At 49.4% G+C, this 22,627-nt stretch overlaps 1 protein-coding gene across 1 annotated transcript in view; it reads right to left on the bottom strand.

The window, feature by feature from the left end:
- Positions 1 to 20,503, bottom strand: part of TTC34 (tetratricopeptide repeat domain 34) — a 554,282-nt gene extending 533,779 nt beyond the window's left edge. Inside the window, exon 1 of the mRNA XM_086920058.1 lies at positions 20,309 to 20,503. The gene's annotated coding sequence lies outside the window, so the exon portion shown is untranslated. The remainder of the gene's footprint in view (positions 1 to 20,308) is intronic.
- Between the last annotated feature and the right edge of the window lie 2,124 nt (positions 20,504 to 22,627).

Consider the following 22,627-nt stretch of genomic DNA (forward strand, 5'->3'; position numbering starts at 1 on the left):
GTTGCATACCAGTTTGGCTGCCTGGTTTTGCAGGACCTGTAGGCGGGAGAACAGTTGCTCGTTCATTCTTTCAAAAAGGGCATTGCCGGGGGCGTGGCTAGCAGCCGGCGATGGAGGCAGCCTAAAAGAAGAGCTCCGTGTTTGAGGCGGCTCCCGGATCAATCCGATCATCTATCCGTTTTTAAAACTTCCCGGGCGGGAAGGCACAGAAGCCCAGGACCAAGCGGCAGCGATCCGGACAAGCAGGACCTCAATCCGAGGTCGGGAAGTGCGGTTCCAGCAGTGCCCAGGGGGGGCCTGCGCGCAGCGACCAGACCGGGGACCACAGTGAGCGGCAAGACGGGGAGGAAGTGGCCCGTCTCGGGCACCGAACCACCGGAAGTGCCCGGCTGCGGAGAGCGGCGGCAATAAACTGACCGGAGCACCCGGCCGCCATCACCGGACATCAGAAGCCCGCGAATCCTGGCGTGGGGCACGTCGGAGGTGAGAGAGGAACAATCCCGGGCGCCCGGCGAGGGCAAAGGCCGGCGCACAGAGCGGCGAAATCCAGGCCGGCAGCCACCATCTTGGCCGGCGGCGACAGGAGCGCTGGGGAAGGAGACCGGGGATCCGCGCTGCTACCTAGAACGTGCAGCAACTCCCCCCCGCCGCCCGAGGACGCACTGAGCGGCGAATTGCCTTCGATCTAGTTCACAGTTTAGTTCATGTCAAAATGCACATTTGAAATCTTGTGTACAAGCTGCAACGGTGGTGGTAGCAGCCAGCTGGTACTTAATCGTAACTTTGGAAGCAACGTGGCTCTAGGTTCGACCAATGAGGGGGTGTTTCTACCTATTCATACTGCACAGTACAAGAGGAGAACATAACGGAATGGGACTTTTCTGCAAAGCTATTTGATGCAACGCAAACCGTGAACTATATACTCCTTAACCCCTGACGTCTGTCTGGCATCAGCCCGGGGCCCCCCACCTACATCAGAGGTCCTGAGCAGTGGCTCCGGCGGCCACGAGAAGGAGGTGGCACACGTGGCAATTAAGGGGGGCAGTGACAATTCCCTCAGGGCGGCGCCGACCGGTCCCCTGCCCCGCAAATTGGCCCGAGACCCTACTGGCAGCTTCGCACCACCAAACAACGGAGACCCGGTCCAGCCTGGCACCATTACGAGACGCAACACCTAGAGCGCCCCTCAAAGGCTGCACCTTACCCCTACACACCGAGTGGGCCCCGGGACCACCCCCTAAAAGCTGTCTGAGGAGGTCAGGGAGAAACGGCCCCCAGTGGAACTTGGGGTGAAGCGACGACGCAACATCAGGTCGGCCCAAGGTACGCCGAAATGGCCGGCAAGGGGCCTAAAAACGTGGCGGCGCAATCACGCCTGGACCGGTTTGCGTATGAAAAGCCCGGCTCTCCCTCGCAGGAAGCCAAACCACAATCAAGCAAGACGGTCGACGTGCCCAGCGGCAAGAAGGCGACAATTGACGACGTCATGCGGGCCCTCACGCAGGTACAAGCCACGGTGGGGTCGATCTCAGCTGAGATTACGCTTATAAGGGCGGACTTTCATAAAATGACGGAGAAGGTGAACAACATGGAAGTGGTGACCAAATCCTTGGTTGAAGACGTGTCTGAACTGCAAATTAGCATGGAACGCGTCTCAAAAGAAAATAAAGAACTGCGCGATAAGCTCGATGACCAGGAAGGGCGCTCAAGACGGAACAACATCCGTATAATAGGTGTGCCAGAATCGGAAGACACGAGGGCGATGGACCTATACGTGGAGAACCTGATCAAAGAGACTCTGAAGCCCAAAGGACTCTCAGCCTTCTTCACGGTGGAAAGGGCGCACCGGGTACCGGGAGGACGCCATAAGACAGGCGCTAACCCCAGACCAATAATTGCAAGACTCTTCAATTTCAGGGATCGAGACGCCATCCTACAGGCGGCGAGGAACTCTCCTCCCATTAAGATCCAAAACGCGACACTGGCATTCTTTCCTGACTACACGGCCAAGGTTGCAAGGAGGAGGAGAACCTTCTTTGAAGTCAAAAAAGAACTGAGAGCGAGAGAAATCCCGTATTCAATGCTCTTCCCGGCCAAGCTTCGGGTCGTGGCTGACAACAAGACCTGGTTTTTTGATTCCCCGGAGGTGGCGCAAGATTGGTTAGAGGGATGGAGACCGGCGGGCCTCCCCCGTCGCTCCAACAGACAGAACAAGCACCGTACTGCTGGCTCTCGGCAGGGCTCGCAAGCCGACGATGAAGACGCAGAGATACATTCTCCTTTGGCCGACCATCAGGTGGACAGTGCTGACGGAGGGCTATGAATCACTGCTGTTGCCTGGATAAACCGATGAAAACGAAGAATGCAAGGCCGCTTTGGACACTGGGCGGAAGGGCCTCCGCAGCTGAGGAAGGGGGCCGCCGACCACGGAGGAATCTTCACCCTAGCGAGCAAGTACTATGTTATGGGTTGGGATCAAGCACTCTGCTGAGTTGGGGGGGCGGGCAGTTTTGAGTCCGTTGAGCAGGGGGGCAGGGAGGGGGGGAGTTGGGGGTAGGATGGGGCTATGGTTCTTAGTTTCTACACGGGGTCAAGATTGCTATGAAGGGGCACATGTACACAGAATGATAATGTCACGATGCTGCACGCAGAGTCGCTACACGGACCTCCTGGTCCTCCATGCGCACGACTTCTCAGTCCGCATACCCGAACATGATGGGGGAGGGCACTGATGTAGGGCGGGCATCCCCGTTGAGCCTCATGTCCTGGAATGTGAGGGGTCTGGGCGACAAAATTAAGCGAGGGCTGGTCCTGCAAAGTATAAAAAGACTGAATCCCGCCCTGGTCCTACTACAGGAAACACATCTCACAGGCACGGCCACAAAGGCCCTAGACAGGAAGGGCTATAGCATGGTAGCCCACTCTGAGTTCACAAAGGGGTCCCGGGGCACCGGGATACTAATTCACCGCTCGTCCAGGTTTATAATCCAATCAGTGGCAGTGGACACACAGGGCCGCTTCGCAGCGGTGCATGGACAATGGGAGGGGAAACCACTTAACATAGTATCGGTATACATCCCGCCGGCACTGCACACTATAGCCTTCCCGGAACTAGGTAAATTCCTATTAGACCTTCCAGAGGGGGCCCTTGTCCTGGGCGGGGATTTTAATGCAGTGGCTCAAGACTCCCTAGATCGACACCCGATGCGCACACAAATACCGGCACACTCCAAACTGCAGGACTTCATGGAAGCACAGGGCTTAGTGGACATCTGGAGGCTACTCCACCCAGTAGACCGGCAATACACATACTACTCGGCAGTTCACGACAGCCTGTCACGGATTGACTATTTCCTGACGTTGGAAGGGGGTCTCCTCACTTTCGCTGACGCTCAGATTGGACCGCGAGGGGTCTCCGATCACTCCCCGCTAACACTGACTCTCTCCAGTCAGGAACGGACCCATAGGCGAATCTTCCCCATCTACCCGGGTTACCTTAGGGAGCCTGACATAGCCAAGGCCTTGAAAAGAAATACACGATCTTACCTCACCGAAAATGTAGGTTCAGTGGCGTCGCCTACGACCCTGTGGGAGGCCTATAAGACGGTACTCCGCGGGCAGGCGATTTCAGTGATCGCGCAGCACAAGCACACACGGCGTCAGGAACTGATAGATCTGGAGGGACAACTTGACAAGGCGACACAGGACCACGAAGGGAACCCAACTGGGGACACACAACACGCGCTCCGAATGGCCCAGCAGCGCCATACCGACTTTCTGCGCCGCAGAGTGAGGGAACATATGTCGGCAACTACGAGTAGGGTATACGACGTGGGCGACAAAGCAGGGAAACTCCTGGCGTGGTTGGAGAAAGCGCGGGGAGGTCAGAGGGCCATACTCCAGCTGAAAGACCCTAATGGCGAGATGCATACAAGTCCGGCAAGAATAGTGGAACTCCTGGCAGACCACTTCCACTCCGTGTACACCCCTGAGTATGAGGTCACGCAGGAGATGGCGGAGAGCTCGCTCATAGGAGTGCCGACCCGCACTCTCACCCCCGACCAACGAGACGAGCTTGACTCCGACCTGACGGCGGAGGAAATACAGATAGCCATAACAGCATTACACCCGGGGAAAGCATTAGGCCCCAACGGTGTACCGATAGAGTGGTACAAAATTATGTCCGAAACGCTGTCCACGCCATTGCTTGATATGTTCCAGGAGTGTCGGGAACGGGGGCGACTGCCTCCTGACCAACGCACGGCCACAATTGTCGCGATACCCAAGCCCGGCAAACCCCCTGAGGACTGCGGATCATACCGCCCGATCTCCCTCCTTAACGCTGAGAGTAAAATCCTGGCGAAACTGTTGGCCACCAGGCTCCTGCCTCACCTGACGCATTTGATACACCCGGACCAGTCGGGCTTCATGCCGCACCGGAGTACGGCGCTGAACCTGAGACGGCTGCACGGGGTGCTGGCCCGAGCCCCGCGGTTGGAAGAACCAGCGGCGGTACTGTCACTAGATGCCAAAATGGCGTTTGACATGGTGGAGTGGCGCTATCTCTTTGCGGTCCTGGAACACATGGGTATGGGCCCGACGTTCATATCATGGGTCAGGCTACTGTATACTGAACCCGTGGCGCGGGTAACCGCAAATGGCCACATATCAACATATCAAGGGAGTTTTCGCTGGCACGGGGCACGAGACAAGGGTGCCCACTCTCGCCACTACTGTTCGCCCTAGTATTGGAACCCCTAGCCACAGTTATCAGAACCACCCGGCTGTTGAAAGGCGTACAATGGGGAGGCGGTTGGGAAGATAGAGTTTCCCTATACGCCGATGATATGCTCGTCTACCTCATGGACCTCACGAACAGCATCCCGGTCCTACTGGCACTGTGCGAAGCCCACGGTACAGCCTCAGGTTATAAACTTAACTGGTCCAAGTCCATAATCTTCATGGTGCAGGGCGACCTGCCAGCGCTGCCTGAGGATTGCCAATTGCTCGTAGAACACATCTCCTTTAAGTACCTAGGGATACGGATCACGAGGGATCACTCAACCTTCATTGACCTGAATCTTAAACCCCAGTTAGACAGGCTGAAGGCAGATGTGCGCCACTGGAAAAATCTCCCCCTAACATTATTAGGTAGAGCAGCGCTCTTCAAGATGATGGCGCTGCCCCGCTTCCTCTATGTCCTGGAAAACACGCCGGCGATGGTCCCCGTTTCATTCTTCCGCCACGTGGCGGCACAATTATCCGGCCTTCTGTGGGGTGACAAACCGGCTAGGGTGGCGCAATTGAAGTTAACCAGGGACTGGTACAGTGGGGGGATAGCCCTCCCCAACCTCGAATTGTACTACTGGGCCGCTCACCTCAAGGTGATCAACCAATGGGTCTACGCGGCACATGACGACCCGGCATATCAGGCGGATAGGCACCAGCTAGGCACATCCACCCTTCTGGCCCCACTCTACAACAAAGGACTAGTGAGAAAGTTAGAGGGACCTACCAAACACACAGTAGCCATCTGGCACAAAGCGCAAAGACGGCTCGCATGGGACGGAGTGATCACTAACCTCACGCCACTGTGGGACACCAAAGCCCTCGGCAACCTGCGCAGTTCAAAAGGGTTTGATCAATGGGATACCATTGGGATCTCCACGGTGGGCGACCTATGGACAAGGGATGGCGTGCTCTCCTTTGCGACCCTGAGGGAGCAATATAACCTAGAAGTGACCGAAACATACAGGTACATACAAATCAGGCACGCACTCTTGTCGGTGTTGGAACCAGGTGTGACGCTACCGGAATCAGCACCGTTAGAGGACCGATTGCTTACGGACTACATGGAGTCCAGTGCAACCTCCCTCACTTACCGTAAACTGCTGAAGAACCTACTGGATCCCCTTGAAAGGCTGAAGGAACACTGGGAGGATGAGATAGGAGACCTAGATGAGGCAGACTGGAACGCAGCCCTGGCATCGCCCAGGGAGGCGGGCATTTCCACCCGATTCAGGCTGGTCCAACTCAAAGTACTACATAGGGTCTACTACACCCGCACTACACTATACAAAATACACAGAGCAGAACACCCCTATTGCCTGAGAAAATGTGGAGAGGAGGGTACACTGTTCCACACTATATGGACCTGCCCAATCATACAGGACTACTGGAGGCGTGTCACACGCACGATCAGCCAAGCCCTCCAGAACCCGTTTATGCCTGACCCCAGAATTTGTCTCCTGAATGTGTGGGGCCCAACAGATTTGTCATTGCATGCAAAGGGCTGGGTGGTCATTGGCGTAATGTTGGCAAAGCGTGATATCGCGAAAAATTGGGGGGCACTGGAGGCACCGACACTGGCACAATGGTGCAGAAATATGGACGTGCTCATGGTGACAGAGAGGGCAGTATATCAGCAGAGACATAATCCACGTAAATGGAACAGAATTTGGGCACCATGGAATATATACAGGGGGGACATTTGTGAGCCTTTGCCTGAAGAGGAGGATGGGGACAGCTCAGGGGACGATGAGGATCTGGAGTAAGGAAAGGGGGAGGGGGAGGAAGGCCCAGATACACAGCATGACCCCGGGACCTGGGGGACATAACTGGAGGAGAGAATGGTACTACCGGAGACTGTCTTTAGGGCTGCTGAAAGCATATACACACACCAATGTTGCAATAGCCTACAGTTTAAGATCATGTACTGCAACCCTTGAAGTAGCAAGTTTTATGTTGGGGGGGGGAAAAAATAAAAAGTTGCTCTAGTAATCGTAGACAGCCGAATGTTGACGCTGCTCTACAGAACGATTAATTGTCATTGTATACCATGTGATAGCAACAACAAAAATAAAATTAAAAAAAAAAAAAAAAGGGCATTGCCATAGTCCAGGCGGCTAACTAGGAGGGCCTGGGTGATCGTACGTCGGCAGTCAAGTGGGATCCAGGTGAAGATTTTGGCTAGGAGTTTCAGGATTGCAAATCCTTTACCCCAAAGTATGCGCACATGATCCTTCATGGATAGTGCGTCATCCATCATAACGCCAAGGTTTCTGGCGTATTGTTTCGGGGTGGGGGCAGTTCCCAGTGACGGTGGCCACCACGTATCGTTCCACGATAGTTTGGCTCCTCCGAACAGTAGTATTTCGGATTTTGCTGCATTGAGCTTAAGGCAGTGGTTGCCCATCCAGTCTGCCATTTCAGAGAGGCAGCTGTGGAGTTTGTTTTTGGTTATTTCTGGGCTTTCGGATCTTTCGTCCATGGTCACCATCAGCTGTGTATCGTCGGCATATGAATAGATGCCGATGCCCCACTTTCTTCCAATGTCGGCCAGAGATGAGACGTAGACATTAAAGAGAGTGGGGCTTAAAGAGGCCCCTTGTGGGACTCCACAGCTAATGGGACGGGGTTTTGAATGGAATTGGCCCATGTGCACTGCTTGGGTGCGGTTGCTCAAGAAGGATTCAATCCATTGTAACGCTGTGTCTTGTATTCCTTTGCTCCGGAGGATGTTTAATAGGTGTTTGTGCGACACTGTGTCGAACGCTGCCGACAGGTCTAACAGTATCAGAGCCACCGATCCTCCTTGGTCGGTGATGCATCTGATACTGTCCGACACTGCCAGCAGCGTAGCCTCGGTGCTGTTGTTGGATCTGAATCCGGTTTGGGTGGGGTCCAGAAGCGAATTGTCCTCCAGGTATTTGGACAGTTGTAGGTTGACCATTTTCTCCAATGCCTTGGAGAGTTAGGGAAGCTGTGAGATTGGTCTATAGTTCTCGGGGTTGAGGATATCGGAGCCAGCTTTCTTCAGGAGGGGTGTTACAGATGCATGTTTCCAGCAATCCGGAAAGGACGCGGAGGCGAGGGACTGGTTGAAAAGTTTGGTTATGAGGGGGCAGAGAGTCGGTGCAATTTCAGAGAACACAAAGTGCGGGCAGGGGTCTGGAGGAGAGCCAGATTTTATTGCTCTGAGAATTGTTAACACCTCTTCTTCAGAGAGTGGTTGGAAATTGGTTAGACGTGGGGAGTTGCTTACGTCTAGATGATCGTTGTCGTTGTCGGATGTGGGTGGACATACATCAGGGTTGTCGTGGGGGGTGGTGGGACGGGAGGGGGTGAAGGTGGAATAAATGTTGTTGATTTTTTCGGAGAAAAAAGTGCTAATCCGTTCGCATGCTTCTGTTGAGGGGGTGAGGGTTTGCGAAGTGCTAGATGGGTTGCTGAGCTCTTTCACAATTTTGAACAACTCTTTTGCAGAGTTGTGGTTTTCGTGAATTCGTTGGGTAAGAAATGCTTTTTTTGCCTCTCGAATGGCAAGGATGTATTGTTTCCTTTTGGCGGTATAGATGGCTCTGGTTACAGAGTCTTTCGTTTGTCTCCACTGGTGTTCTGTTTTTTGGCATTCCCTTTTAAGGCTCTTAAGGGTGGGGGTGTACCATTTTTCGTTAGTGGTTGTTTTTTTCCTGACTTCTCGTAAGGGTGCTATTTTGTCCAATGTTTGGCGGATTCCGGTTTCTAGCCGGATGACGTTGTTGCCAATAGATGTGTTGTCTGGTAGAGAGATGTCAATTTCGTGAAAGTGATTTTGGAAGTTGGAGTCGTTGATTAGTCTCCAGGCTCTGTTGGCGGTGAGGGGGGTGGGTCTGGTCTTTACGGGTTTACCGAGAAGTTTGAGTGAGAATGAGAGCATGAAATGGTTGGACCATGTCAGGGGGAGGATTTCCTTGAGGGTGGTCGACTCGATGTTAGTGAAGAGGAGATCCAGAGTGTGCCCTGCTATGTGCGTAGGGCCCTCGACCAGCTGTTTGAGTTGGAGGATTTCCATGTCGTATTTGAGCTGTGTAGCTCCAGGGGCATTGGGATTTTCGTAGTGGACATTAAAGTCCCCAATGATCATGTAGTTTTTGTGCTTTAAGCACAAAGGGAGTACTTGATTCAGGAGTTTGGCGCTGAGGTTGATTTGTTGTCCTGGTGGGTTGTAGACAACTGCGCCTGCTAGCATAACGAAGTTGTCAGTGAGAATTTTGAATGATAGCTGCTCATGTTCGGGATATACGTTGATTGTATCCGTGAGACAAGTTAGGTGGTCCCTGAAAATCACGGCGACTCACCCCCTTTTTTCTTGCTTTGTCTATTTTGTGTGATTATTTTGTAGTTTGGGGGGAGGGCGTTGGCTAGGTCGGGAGCATTGGCATCAGATAGCCAGGTTTCGGTAATAAAAACCAGATCTGGGGTTTTTGAGGTTAAAATGTCCCATATGTCTAAGGCATGCTTGGGTAGGGATCTGGCGTTGAAGTATAGGCAATTTAGTTCGTGCTGGTGGCTAGTAGGGATTGTGTGGAAATCCGTTGAGAGTTGGCCCACGCTGGTCCATTGACATGAGCGGCATGAGATGGGTCCATAGGATAGGCCAGGGCCGGTTTGGATGCAGTTTGTCGTTATGATAGGTTTGTTCAGGGCTAGTAATTCGCTGCGATTGTAGCGGGTGGTAACTGCCCTGGATGTATTGAAGCCTGTAGGGGATATGGCCCCTGGTCCCGGTCGGTCGCGGACGGGCGCAGACGGGCTTGCCCTAGGCGCGCCTTCGGCGCGCAAACGTCGCGCCCGCTGCGCTCGCCCGCTGCGCGACCGAGGATTACACATAATTTATGCGCGAGTGTTGTGGGGGGCGTGGCCTCAGGGGGCGTGGCCTCCGCTCGTGGTGGGAGGGCGCGAGGGGAAGAGTTCGTGTGTTTGTCAGCGTTAGCTCCGCTTTAAACACGCTAAATGCCGGTGAGTGCAATTTAAACACAAGTGATCTGTGCTTAAATACAGGTAAAGTGGTGACAATAAAAGTTTTAAAAAGTGCTCTGCCTTACTCCCGGCTTCCGCCTCAGGAGTCCGTTTTTGATTCTGTTGCTTGCCCAAGACTCGGCGCTTTTTATGCGCGAGTGTTGTGGGGGGCGTGGCCTCAGGGGGCGTGGCCTCCGCTCGTGGTGGGAGGGCGCGAGGGGAAGAGTTCGTGTGTTTGTCAGCGTTAGCTCCGCTTTAAACACGCTAAATGCCGGTGAGTGCAATTTAAACACAAGTGATCTGTGCTTAAATACAGGTAAAGTGGTGACAATAAAAGTTTTAAAAAGTGCTCTGCCTTACTCCCGGCTTCCGCCTCAGGAGTCCGTTTTTGATTCTGTTGCTTGCCCAAGACTCGGCGCTTTTTATGCGCGAGTGTTGTGGGGGGCGTGGCCTCAGGGGGCGTGGCCTCCGCTCGTGGTGGGAGGGCGCGAGGGGAAGAGTTCGTGTGTTTGTCAGCGTTAGCTCCGCTTTAAACACGCTAAATGCCGGTGAGTGCAATTTAAACACAAGTGATCTGTGCTTAAATACAGGTAAAGTGGTGACAATAAAAGTTTTAAAAAGTGCTCTGCCTTACTCCCGGCTTCCGCCTCAGGAGTCCGTTTTTGATTCTGTTGCTTGCCCAAGACTCGGCGCTTTTTATGCGCGAGTGTTGTGGGGGGCGTGGCCTCAGGGGGCGTGGCCTCCGCTCGTGGTGGGAGGGCGCGAGGGGAAGAGTTCGTGTGTTTGTCAGCGTTAGCTCCGCTTTAAACACGCTGAATGCCGGTGAGTGCAATTTAAACACAAGTGATTCTTACATTTTTTACCTCTACTCTTCCTTTGACAGTCTCAATTCTGAGCCCTCCATCTACCCCCAAAAGAATAATTACACTGCACTTAGCCCTCCACAGACTAAGAGTATGGAATATTGCCTTTCTGCTTTCTCCCCTCTATCCCATGAGCTGCCTGAACAGTTTCTTCAGTGGATTAAATCCGGCTCCCCATTTGAAACCTACTCCCCCAAACTGATGCAGTTGGGAGGGGGTATCATTATTCCTCACCACACAGTAACTCTTAATCAGGTCGTATCCTTGAAGCTACTGTGATCCTTCCTGACGGACAGGACACAGACAATGTGGGTGGACCAGTTCCACTTTGAACCCATAGCCACTCAATGTGGGGTCCCGCAGGGCTCATCACTGAGTCCAACTTTGTTTAATATATATGTCTCCCCGCTGGCTAAATTGATTAGATATTTTGGGCTTCAGGCTTTATCCTATGCTGTTGACATACAAATTAGTGTGTCCATCACAAAGGACATAGAAGCCTCCGCCACCAATTTTAAAAACTGCATGCAGGCTGTGGCCGCCTGGATGGTAACAAATTACCACCGACTTAAACAGGACAAGACCGAGGTCTTGATATTTCGTAATCAATAATCCATTTGGACCCATTCTTGGTAGCCAAAATGCTGGGGCAATGCCCTAGTCTTGCCGACTCTTCTAAATATCTTGGCGTTCTGATGGATAACAATCTGTCCTTTAATCTTCAGGTCAACAGGACAGTATCATCCTTTTTTGGGGTGATTAAGACTCTTAGGAACATGTTTCCATTTCTATCCCTCTACGCTCGTAAACAGTCGGCTGTAGCACAGATTATGTCCAGGATGGATCACTGCAATACGCTTTACCTTGACATTAATAAGACAGCCATCGACAAGTTGCAGCTTACCTAGAATGGTGCAGCAAAACTCGTTTAGGACCTTCCTAAATATCAGCCTCTGCTGCTATTTGGAAATTGTATTGGTTCTTAGCCACTAAATGAATTGCCTTCAAGCCTGTTAGACCTGACTTTTCCAGCAGGTGATCCCCAGACTTTTTGCTTTTTGGCCTCCTGTTGTTGACCCTGTTTTTGTTGGTTTTAGGACTCTGAGCACTTTACCACTGCTATTCAGGGCATAAGTGCATATGCTTTCCATTTGAAATTGTGTTTATGGATTGGTGTTTCCATGATTGGCTTATTTGATTTACTGCTAAGTCCCTAAAATAGTGCACAATGGTGCCCAGGGCCTGTAAATCAAATGCGGATGGTGGTCCTGTAGCACTTATTGTGCCACCCACACAGACAGCCTTTCAAAAGGTTCTCAGACTGGCCACTGCAGTGTCTGCTCATAGTCTCTACTGTCATGTCAACCCGGCTGTGTGCACCCACTTTCCAGGCCCTAACCTTCCATATTACTGTATGTGTGCACAAATGCTTTACACACTGCCTCTGAGATAAACCTGTCGGCGTGTGCCAAGCTACCAAAGGGGAGAGCAGGGGCTAACTAAGGGTGTAATTTCTAGGCCTGGGCGAAGCACTACGTTACGCTCGTGTAGTTTGTGAAGTTTGCGCAACTTCGCACTACGTGAGCTGCACGTAGCACACTGCGAACGTGCGTAGCATAGTGCAGCGGTCATTTTTTCCTGGTTCGCGATCAGCAACATCAAGTTGCTGATTGCGAGCATGGAAAATACACCTCCCTGCGAGATTCTCAACGCGGGGAGGTCTGTTTTCTCATTGCGAGTGGTCGCGTATGCTCGCGACCGCTCGCGATGAGAAACTACTAGTCCGAGTTGAGAAAGCTGCCGCTCGAGGAAAAATCTCATCAAGCGGCAGAAAACTACTGTGCAAGATCCCGTTTTCAATGATTGCACAGTGTCGGTTGCTTGTACGCACTGTGCAATCATTGAAAACGGCGTCTTGCACAGTGTGAACATGCTACTACGCAGTTTGCGTAGGGCTACGCGTAGGTCGCGTAGTGCAAAGTGCACTTTGCGTAGCTTCGCGAAGCGCTACTTCGCAAACTACACCCAGCCCTAGTAATTTCCTTACCCTCACTAGAAGCAAGGGTCCCTACTTGGACAAAAGGTGCAAACCATTGCCAATGAGTGACCCCCATTTCTAACAAAGGCCTTCTGCATTGTTCAGAAGGCACTTCACAACTTAGGCCTAGAGGGAGTCAGGCTTCTCTTTCAACAATATGTTCCTTTTCGACAGTTGCGTTTTACTGGAAAAAATATGTTGGTTATTACTAGGTTTCGAAGGGCAAAATGGGGAGGGAGAGCCTTTGTTTTGGCTGCATCTAGGCTTTGGAATACCCTCCCTAAATCCATTTCTTTGCGTTTTATAAATTGCCAAATCTATCAATCCATCAATCTGTTAGAGTATGTAAGCATTAAAGTATTCGCCTTGGTTTGTTGTCACTCTTTTCTATCCACCTGCTTTCAAGTGGATGCACCTGTCTACAGTCATTCTTAGGCTGTGACCTATGATGTCCTTGAGGATTTGAATTCTCACCGTGGTTTTCCTATACCTACCTTCCAGTAGCGGTCCGTGGTGGGCGTGCTGCTGGGCGTTGACGTGGGGCGGGGGAGGGGCAGGGTGGGGGGTAGTAAATTATGGATTACAGCAGATTAGAGGTAAGTAAACATATAAATTTAAAAAATTGAATTTTGTTGAGCATGCTGCATCGCATTTGGCAATGCAGCGCACGCAATGAAATTCGTTTTTATTTATTTATATGTTTACTTACCTCTAATCGGCCGTAATCCGCAGTTTACTACCCCTCACCCTGGCCCTCCCCCACCGCACGTCAGCGCCCGGCAGCACTCCCTCCACGGGCCGCTACTGCTATCTTCACTTTCTAGTAAAAAATATTTGGAGCTTCAAGCGAAAGTATTAAAACAATGTAGATGACTCTTGATAATGGTGAAAGACTGCAAGGGGCATATGGAACTACCCCTACAATTGAGAAATGTTTGACACAGATTCATCTGATAATGGCAAAAAACCATGGTGGAAATACAAAATATTTATGCCAGGAAAATAGAAGGCAAAAAGGCAGGGACCAAGAAAGAAAGAGTCATGAGGTGCAGGGTCATGAGGAGCATACTCAATTATTTAGCCTGTTGTCCACATGCAATTCAAAAGTGTACATGGATTATAGACTGCAGCCAAGAAATTAACACCAGTAAATATGTGATTGCGAAAGTTTTCCAGGATTATTTTAACATGAGAAATAAATGAAATAGAAAACGGTTGGGATAATGCTTAAATTAATCTCAGTCACTGGTGATTACTCGGGCCATATTCCTATCCTTCGTGTTTTTGATCACTGTGCCACTACAGACAGGGATCAATCACATGCAAAGCAGGCTCGGCTCTGCTCCACAGAACAGTACATTCCAAGGCTAGATGACCTCTGAATGGGAACACACCATCTCAGACCGAATTAAACTTTAATGACAGAGGTCCATGACGCCCCATCTCTTTGGTGACTTGCCACAAACCTAGCCGTAATCTCAGATCCTCAGGAACCAACCAGGCAGTCATCCTGCGGGTAAGGAAAGCTAAATGGGGTGGACTTTTTTTTGCCTTCCTAGCTGCTAGGGCCTGGAATGCTTTTCCTCTCCAATTGAGAATGGAACCATCGGAGCTGTTGTTGCGAAGGAGGCTCAGAAGGAGGCTAAAAACATGGCTATTCCGATGTGCTTTAGCATAGACTTTAACTTAGCTCCTATAATTAGGTGGACGTATCAATCAATCAATCAAGCATTTGTAGAGCGCACTACATACCCGTGACGGTCTGAAGGCGCTGGGGAGAGGGGGGGTGCTGCAATTGTTCGAAGAGCCAGGTCTTGAGAAGTCCTCCTTCTGGTCCCTCCCTTGCAGTGCTGGGACATGCCGTTAGGCACAGCCATGCACTTTATAAATATCCTTATTATTATTATTAACGTTGATGCGCCTCCTCAGTACAGTTCAATTTGCGTCCCAGACACAGTGAGCCATAGTGCCCACGCCTCGTCATACCATCATACTTAAAGTGCCCCACTGAGGACCAATTCCAGTCCATTCTTCAATAGCTCATTGTGTGATTACAGGCAAGCTATTCCACATCCTCTCTGAAACAGGCTCACACACAGGCTGCCTTTTAAGCTAGCGTGGGGGTTCTAATGCACCCTATGAAGACATATGGGGATTTGCAATGTAAAGGTGGCTCAGGTGGTTAATGCATTTACTCCACTGATCAGTGAGTATTATCTAGTCACATGTTTGTATCTTGAAAGAAGTGCTGGGACACATATGTGCTTGTCGTAGAATATTGTGGGTAACCTGCAAGGTATACATATGTGCACTATGTAATTGGTAGGTAGACTGGTAGGTTAATATCTTGCAGAGATCGTGGCGTACAATGCCGGACACAAGGAACAATTTTACTAACAAAGATGAGACACTGACAGGCTTGCTACAAGCTGCTGCATGAAGTCTATAGGGCATATGTTTGAATCTTTGCAGGTTTTAATTCAATCTTCGATTCTTCCAAGCCTCAAAAAATAGTTTGGATGAGTTAGGCAGTAGCAATGAATGCTTTTTAAGTTCCAAGACAGAATTGTTTGCATTTTCTGAAACGTGGGAAACGGTCTTTATAATGTGGGCTGACCAACAGATGCCATTTCCCCGCAGGAGGAACCATGCTTGACTTAACTGTGCATATGCCTTAACTACGCATATGTGCAGTTAAGGCAGTGCATGGTATAAATGTGCGGATGGCTGGGCTCAGGAAGAGAAAGGATTGGGAGAGGACGTGATCTGGTAAGTGGGGCTTGGGCCAGGTTGTGGTGGGGTGGGGTTCGTTTTTAGGAATGGGGTTGTTTTTTGGGGTCAGGGGATTGGGGTTTGTTAGATTTGGGGGTCTCTCATTGGCAGAGGTAGGTCCCTTTAACCAAATAGGGGCCCTTGCATCTAGTCAGGGTAAGGGGTACACTCCTAAAATAACCCTTGCTCACCCCATTGGTAGCTTGGCGCGAGAAGACAGGCTTTTATTTATTTTTCAGAGGCAGTGTGTAAAGCATTTGTGAACACATACAGTAACCCAGTTACAACACAACAGATGGACCCCACACAAGTTGTAGTATAAAAATAAGTATTTTTTATATAGACTTAACACAGGACCATAAACGTCAAAAATCCACAATACTATACTTTAAAAATGGTAAATAGCTTAGTTCTCTTAAGATTGAAAATGCAACACTTTAAGTTCAATGTACCTTTGGATGCGTAACGCTATAAAACGAAAGTGTTGCAGGGAAGGTGATGCGTCGGTTTCCCTACACGCAAGAACGGTGATGCGTCGGTTCCCTACTGCTGCTTAGGGGATGTGTTGGTTCTTCTCCGCGTGGGAAGTGATGCATTGGTTTCTTACAACGCTTCCGTGGCGATGCGACCAGCAGCGCTGTGATGCGATGAAGATCTGGTGCAATGAAACAAAATGGCGTATTTTCCTTGATGCAACAACAATACGTGCACGCCCGATGGCTGTGCGGCGACTCAACAATTCTTCTGAGCCGCGACAGGCCCTACGACACGCTTCTCCGGTGATGCGACGGCTTCTGCTACGACGGCAACACTCTAGTGATGTGAGGCGTTTCGGCGATGCGATGTGACAGCGGCAGCGGCGACACCCTTCTTCAGTGATGTGACGACAGCGGCTACGGCGGCATCACGCTTCTTCTTCATGAGTCACGCTTCCAGCTCCTTGTGACACGCAGTCCCTCAGAAGGCCCAGCACAACAGCAGGCACATCAAAAGAACTCAGGGGAGCTGGATCGTAAAGTCTGTTGTCCCTGAGTCTTCAGCAGGAGGCAAGCTCAATCTTCAAGACCTTGGAGATCCTTTACAAGTTGATGAAAGTAGCACAAAGTTCCTTTCTCCTTTCTTTGGCAGTCAGGCAACCACTGCAGGCCAATCCCCCAAACACACTCAGCTTAGGTATAGTCTCCTCCTCATTCCTCTAGTTCCTCTCCTCTGCAAAGGTTTTTCTTGTTTCCCAAAAGTGATCTAAAGTTCTGGGGTCTGGGTCCCCATATGTATACTAGCAAATCCTTTGTCCTCTGAAGGCAGAGGGTCCTGTACCCAGTCCAAACAAGTTCTGTGCAGTCCTGAAGCACTTTGTTGACAAGACTCTTTCTTTCCTTTGACAGTGTGGGCCAGGGATATCAGACGCACCACAGGAGGTGGAGCTGGCATTGTGGAAGGCAGGCACAGCACTATTCAGGTCCCAGGTGCAACTCCTCCGACCCATCTACATGCAGATAGCTCTATTCAGCCCTGTGCTGACTCACCATGTCTCCTGGAAACCCCCAGCCCCTGTCACTCAAACTCCAGACAAGGAATACACAACCTAGCAAAGGCAGGCTTGGACAGTTAGGCAAGAAAATACCTACTATCTAAAAGTGGTATTTTCAAACACAGAATGTTAAAACCAACGTCACTAAAAGATGTATTTTATCATTCTGAGTTCAAGCATACTAAACTCGAATGTTTACCTAGTTCCTTGAGTCAATTATAAGGTGCTATAATCAAACTGCCCATTCTGGCCTATGGGGAACAGGTAGCCTTGCAATAGTGAAAAACGAAAATGGCTGTAATTCACTATCAGGACGTGCCACACACATCAGGGCATGTCCTACTTTTTACCTACAATACGCACTCTTACCTTGGGCCTACCATATGGGTGATTAATATGCAGAAATGGGAAGGTTTAGGGACTGACAAGTGGGTGCACTTACCCAGTCAACATGGCTGTACCAGACTGCACACAGGCTCTGCAATGGCAGACCTGAGACACACTTTACAGGCGGCTTCTGAGGGTGGCACAGCCAGTGCTGCAAGCCAGCAGCATTTGATTTACAAGCCCTGGGCACATTCAGTGCACTATTCTAGGGTCGGACAAGTAAACCAATCCAGCCAATCATGGAGTCACTAATCCATACATCAATTTGCCATAAGGAGCACTTGCACTGTGGCACTGAATAGCAGTGGTACAGTGCCCAAAGCATCACTAACCAGCAAAAACACATTAGGCAACAGCAAAAAATGGAAGGGAGACCCACGCCAACAGTGCCAGGGCTAACACAGTTGTTTATAAGGCAGCAGGGGGCTGGGTTTTAAGGCTCAGGGTGGGGTGTCCGGGGTAGTTTGCAGGTGTGGGGTTCAGTTTTTAGGGCTCATGGTTGGGGGGCTGGGGTCAGGGTAGTTTTTCTGATGTGGTTTTTAGGTCTTTTTAGGGCTCAGGGTGGGTCTGGGGTTGTTGTTATTTTTAGTATGTAGGGAAGGGTTTAGGACTCAGGTCGGGGGGCTTTGGTTTGATCTTTATCACGCCTATCCCTTTACCAATCATATCTTTACTACAAAATTGCTTGGTAAAGACAAATGTGGTAAAGGCATGCGTGGCAAAGGAATGAGTTGTTGAGACACATTTGTTGTTGGGGCAGCGTGGTAGAGGCATAAGTGGTTTAGCCATGCATGCTTCTATCAGACAACCCTGCCATATTTGTGGTCACTTTTCCCTTACATAAGGGCAGATCTTAAAGCAAATTACTTTCCAGGTTAACGGCTGTGTGAAATCAGGTTTAATATTTTTGTTCCCTTGATGGGTGCTTTGAGTGTTCACTCGAGTTCAAGCAACACTGAAAGCAACAAGCAAATATATCCAATTAACAATGGATTTTTTGACAGGACCATATTGAGAATGTGACTTTTATGAGGGTTTAGAATAAAGTTCTGGTTGAAGCTCTTTACTGACAAAGTGCCATGACATCTATATCTATAGTGTGTTGATAAGTAAAAACCTGGAACTAAATTTTGAGGTGTCTCTGGAACTTTCGCTAGTGGCCTGCATTCAGATAGCTCTGTGACCTGCTAAGTCCCCTCCAAAGAGAAAGGAGGACCATTAGCAGCTGGTAACGAAGGAAAAAGTGCAAGAGTCATTTTCATAACAAGCAATGGCAAAGCTAATAAGTCCGGCATTCGGAAGACAATGTAATTTTTTTTATTCGTTTTATTGCAAGCATATGTCAGAAAAAAAGAAAAAAATAGAAACTATGCTGCAACCTAAACATAGTGCCATATGCATGCAATAAAATGTTTTCATTGAAATATAGATTTGCAGTTGCTTTTCATAATGGGTGCTACCTCTCAGCAGATTTACTTAGAACATATATATAGAAGCCCCTTTTAGTTTTAATAGCCACACCAGGGTAATATGATTCTTAATGACGCAAAGAAAAGTCACTATTGGCTTTGATTTACTGTATCCTGAGGACATAGTTTAAACACACGAGTGACTAGAATAATAAGGATAAAGAATGGAAAGAAGAAAAGCATCTGAAAGGAAAAGCATTGTTCCACTAGCCTTGGCAGGTATATTATGCCTTTTTAACATTGTATACAATTGCAGTCTTTTTATCAAAGTTACTTATTTTTATCTAGCTTTAATCACCGCGGTTTTAAATAAGAATTTAAATATGTGTTGTATTTCTGTTGGTGGTGATTGAATTGTGCTTTTATGGATATTTGTATCCAAATAAAGATTACTGATCTGATCTGATCTTGGCACTGAATTGCACTTCTTTTTAGGCAAATATGCACGTGTCGTCAGCAAAAGCTCCATAACTCCTTGTGCAAGAAAGGCAAGAGGCTGAAATTGGCTAACTCACTACCTAGCGCTATATGCTGTAATGGGGAGAAGCAAAATGTGAATTACAATTATTGCCTGTTATCTGCAATTCATACATTTGAATCCTTACAGGTTTAAATTCAATCTTTGATTTGTCCAAGCTTGATAAAACAGGTTTGAGAAATCAGCCAGTTGTGCGGTGGCCATGCCAAAGGATGTTTTTAAGCCACGCTGCTCAGCATAGTGAATGCTCTGCAGCATGGCTAAAAGTATTCACAATGTCGCATTAATAGGTCATTAAAGGTGAGACCCATCGGCTTTGTCAATCCTTCTTTATTTATGTTTTTGTCAATGGCACAGCAGCAGCAAATAAAGCTTTCTTCCAAGGCCATACAGAATCGACAATAGGCTTGGCAAACCAAAACGTCTCAGAACTTAATTTGAGCCGGTGATTGCAGGTGGGGCCCTCCAGCACTAATTTTTGGGGCATAGTATTTATTTTTCCTCTTCCAACTTTAACCCAGAGGAAGAAGCAAAAAAACACATAAGGTGGAGAGGAAGAAGAAGAGAGAAAACAATGGCCAAAGGAGAAAATAGGGATGAAAAGAACACCAACAGTGAGATGAAAGGGCAGGGAGTGCCTGTGATTGGACAGAAGAGACATGAGGAGAATCGAGACTACATACACAGGCTTAGTATTCGAACCCCAGCACTCAGTAGCAAAGGCCGCAGGGTCTGGACAACACTTTTGGCCCTGGCACTCAACCACTTACAAATTAAGTCCTGAGAAGTCCCAAGGGCGAGACCTATCGACTGTGACAATACTTTTATATAAGTCAAGGTAAACGTCTACTGAGGATAGATATATTTCACTATTAAACAGGGTCCTGCTCAAGCCCAATTCAGTACACTAAAGACATACATTTGACAGTCCTGTTAATTCTAAAGTGCGGATGAAGACAGGCTCAACAGAGAAAAATAAGTTAGTCTTACTGGTGGCGAAGTGACCTATGCTTCGGGGACCTCCTCGGTGTCTTGTCTGTGCCGAGGTAGTTAGCGGGTTGCAGTCTCGGGGGAGAGCCGGACAGTTCTTGTGGGAGAGGAGCGCGGTTTGTTTCTTTGGTTGCCAACACACCCCTTGAGGGCACTGCAGTCGAGTTCCACCTCCCGTCCCTCTGTCAGCCCGAGCACCCCCTTGCTGGACGGAGGTGTTTGTCCTGCACAGTGGGGCGGTGCTAATCAAGCACAGAGTGGGGTCCCCGTTCAGCAGGTGTCAGTTTCACATCTTATGACACGGCGTGTGTTCTTCAGTAAAGGGTAGCATGTGGGTCGCAACCTTCCCATTCAGGAAGGCCAGTCTCAGCAGGTTACCTAAGCTAGGCAAGAATGGAAGGATCCGAATGTCACTTATTCTGCAGGGAGTGTCAAGCTTTTTTTCATAGCAGGGGCGAAGACTCCCTTCTGCAGGGGGAGAAAATCACCCCGTAGCCCCTGCTGCATGGACGTGGGCCAGGTCTATGTCTGCTGCAGGGAGGCAATTCATTGTCTGTCTCTGGTTGCAGGGCGGTGGGCCGGTTCAGTCCCTTCTGCCTGGAGGTCAGTCAGTTCAGTCTCTACTGCATGTGGGTGGCTCAGTTCAGTCCCTTCTACGAGGAGGCGAGGCAGTTCAGTCTCTCCTCCGTGGAGGTCAGTCAGTTCAGTCTCTACTGCATGCGGGTGGGTCAGTCCATTCTCTTCTAGGAGGAGGTGAGGCAGTTCAGCCTTTTCTACACCTGTGAGAGTCAGTCAGTCTCTTCTGCAGGAAGTCAGATTAAACAGCAGCTGTAAGAACTTGGGTCAGTGTTACCCTCATAGGAAGTGAGTCAGTCTCTTCTTCGTTTAGTGCATTTATGTTGTTGCTGCACAGTTTAGTCAGTCGCATTCTTTATTGCCAAATATCTCCCTTCAGGCCTTAATTTACAGCATTGAGAGCACATTGCAGAGAGTGTATCGGTATTGCCAGGTCCTGTTTGCGAGGGGGTCAGTGTAAATCCGCTGCAGGAAGGAGAGTGCCTAATACTTGCAGGAAAGTATCTCACCTCTGTGTGACGTCTGGCTTTGTTCAAGAATGTGCGTATATAGACCCTGCAGGACACCGTGGTTACGTCAGCTACTCCTGCGTGGACAGCGGCCGGTCTAGTGCAAGAGGTGAGTTTCGGTCTGCTGAGTAGGGTATGTTGAAGTTTAGCCCCTCCAGGAAGTCGGTTCTGCATAGAGAGTGAGAGTTCAGGCTGAAGAGATGTTTAGTATGGTGCTCCAGTGTCAGTCAGTCAAGGAGGCGGTCAGTCTGGCCGGTCTACTTTCCTCAGCTACTACGTGCTGTGTTAGGCGCCGGCTGCTCTGTCAGCTGAGATGCTGCAGCAGCAGCCATGTGCTCTGTTGCCATAGTAACAGTCAACACGAGCTGAAGCTAGCCTGGAGAGTTGGGAGGAGTTAACACTCGCCCTTTACACTACGTGACGATGGTGATGACGACCACAGGGAGTGTGACAGCTTGTTAATGACCCCTTTGTAAAGCTCACCACAAATCTTGTCCTTCCACTTTACGCTCGCTCAAACATCGCCTATTTAAATGCACACGTTAACACGTGCTTAGAGGATTATGTGCTAATGTGAGCAGGGAAAGTCGATTTCCGATTTCTCTTTTTTAGCATAAAAAAAGACAAATTTACTGAGAAGAATAAACATCATAAGCACATAGGGAAGGCGATGATCCCTAATGGCAAGACTTGGAGACTATTGAATTGGGGAGCCCGGTTCGCTTCCCAGCGTCTACATAACATCTTATGATTCAGGGCAAGTCACTTAGTTCTCCCTATAAAAGTAAATATAAAAAGCTGCCCGTGTGTAATGTAATTACAAAAAACCCTAGCTAATTATAAATAAGTTTAAGTTTAATAAGTTTTTAAAACGTAGTACTTATTTCAGCGCTTTTGGTAACTGGGATCACAAAGTGGCCAGTAAAGGTGTTAATGTGGTCTGACGGCTAGACTGCCAACTTTGGGGCTGGCAAACCAAAGTTCGACCCTCGGGGTCGCGTCCACATCCTGTGATTCTGGGAAAATCACTTAATCTCCCCCTGCCTATCAAAATGCCCTTGTGTAACGTAACCGGTGCTCATCTAAAGCGTGCCAATACCTTCGACTCGAGTTCGCGCTATATAAATCTGCAAAAAAAAAAAAAAAAAAAAGAATGAAGCTTGACTGGTGAAATGTTTACACTCTGTGCATGAGGAAATCCGAGATCTCTGAGGACAGGTTAGGGCCACACTGT

This window comes from Lissotriton vulgaris, chromosome 5 (assembly GCF_964263255.1).
Source record: "Lissotriton vulgaris chromosome 5, aLisVul1.2, whole genome shotgun sequence".
Lineage (NCBI taxonomy): Eukaryota > Metazoa > Chordata > Amphibia > Caudata > Salamandridae > Lissotriton > Lissotriton vulgaris.